Below are 1,925 nucleotides of genomic sequence, written 5' to 3'. Positions count from 1 at the left end.
CTCATCGCAACGAGTAGCCGTGTTCCGATCGCAACAAGTAACCCACCCCTGCCGATGTCAGACCGAAGCACTGAACATCAAAATCCCCACTCATCGGAACGAGCGAACCCAGCTCATTAATGTGCACATCCCCTTGCGACGGGAGTCACAAGGGGCAAAACATAGGGGTGAAAGCATCTTTCAACATGGCTCTACAATATCAATCTCAACTCCTTTAACATCCAACAATATCAACAAACTCGATAATATCACCACAATGACAATTAATCACAACACAATCAATCACGAACTGTGTTGAGTAGGGAATCCCTACCTTATTCACAATCCAATTAGCATGCAATCAACTAGAAATGCTTCTTTATAAAATCGTCACCTATACAATCATCAATACACTACCATTTCTATAACCATCCCACAATAATACCATCAAAATCCCCCCAATTAACCCAACCTTGGGTTAAGAGAGTACATAGGGCAATAAAAGTTAAGGCTAAAACTTACAATGCGGTAGACACAAGCAAGAACGAATCCTCAGACCAAAAATTGCTAAATTCGTGATTGGATGATGATTAGGGTGATCAGGGAGAGTTAAGAGAAATGCATTAGGGTTAGAAATGATTTAACGAAACTGATTATCTAATTAAGTAACTCCCTAATAACTCTAATCAGACCGCGCAAAATACGACTCCAGACCGGACACTCGGTCGCGTGTCACAAATCACTCGACCGAGTAGACTATACTCGACCGAGTACACCACCAACTCGGTCGAGTGACCCAAATCAGAAACTTTCCCGACTTAAAAAATTCACTCGGTCCACAGTACTCGACCGAGTACAGCCCACTCGGTCGAGTTCATCGAAATGCATAGTATTACATGCTAGCCTTAGTTATCTACAAGAAATTATATCGACCGGAGAAGACTAATATGCTTAGAGCTCAAATCAAGGGATTTAAGCAAAGAGATGAAGAATCACTATATTAATCATGGGAGTGTTTCAAGGCCATTTGCCGGTCTTGTCCTCATCTTCGAATTAGTGAATGGTTTCTAGTTCTGTAGATATCCAGTATCTGCACCTTCCAAAAAACCACCCGATGATGATCGGACTGTAACGTGTTTTTGATATGCGTGCGTGGATTGGCTATACATGAGATGGTTTAATGCACTACTCGAATATGAAAAATGATTTCAAAAGTTTTCTAACTTCATTTGCATTAAATAACACTATTTAGAGTTAAAACCATCATCGGACCCGTTCTCGTCTTTCCTCTTTATTTCATTTCTTATTTGCAATCGGTTTTTACCATTTCAAATGTTTCAAATCATTTTTATGACAAACTTTTTAGCCATAAATTATAACCACCCTTGGTTCCATATACCATGACGGTTTAATCCGGGACTCGGTGATATTAATTGGTTAATTACGTTTTAATGGAAATCCTTTTCTTTTATTTACCATTTTAATTCATTTTTATGATAAACATATTTTGACCATTACAAAAATCATCCCTGGTTCTTTATACCATGACAGTTAACCCGAATATGTGACGGATCAGATTGACAAGTTTATGTTTTTATACTTTGTCATTTAACACACTTTTTAAAATGAAAGGATCGTGTTAAGCATCATGACCCGAATTTGGTAAATGGATGTTTAATTTCCGTTTTCACATGCAAATCAATCTAAATCCAACTAGACATCTTATACTTGATACTTAGATTAAACAAACCGACTTAGAAAGCTCACATGTTAGGTTTAAACTATTAGATGCGCATTCATGCATTTTATCCGTTTTATCAACTTTTGCACTTAAACAACCATGATTGATTAGTAGTGTAATACCCCGTATTTTATATAATCGATTAAACGGATATTATTATATATTAGTATTATACATTTTATATTGGTTGCATCGTAATATCGTG

General features: G+C 37.0%; 1 non-coding gene across 1 annotated transcript; it reads right to left on the bottom strand.

Moving 5' to 3' along the window:
* Window positions 1-926: 926 nt before the first annotated feature.
* On the bottom strand, window positions 927-1,033 carry LOC141636284 (small nucleolar RNA R71). The gene has a single exon (XR_012540905.1). It is a non-coding gene; the product is annotated as a small nucleolar RNA R71 (small nucleolar RNA).
* Window positions 1,034-1,925: the final 892 nt, after the last annotated feature.

The sequence above is a fragment of the Silene latifolia genome, chromosome Y, assembly GCF_048544455.1.
Source record: "Silene latifolia isolate original U9 population chromosome Y, ASM4854445v1, whole genome shotgun sequence".
Classification (NCBI taxonomy): domain Eukaryota; kingdom Viridiplantae; phylum Streptophyta; class Magnoliopsida; order Caryophyllales; family Caryophyllaceae; genus Silene; species Silene latifolia.
Note: the sequence above shows the minus strand (reverse complement) of the source record. Positions and strands in the feature narration are given on the sequence as shown.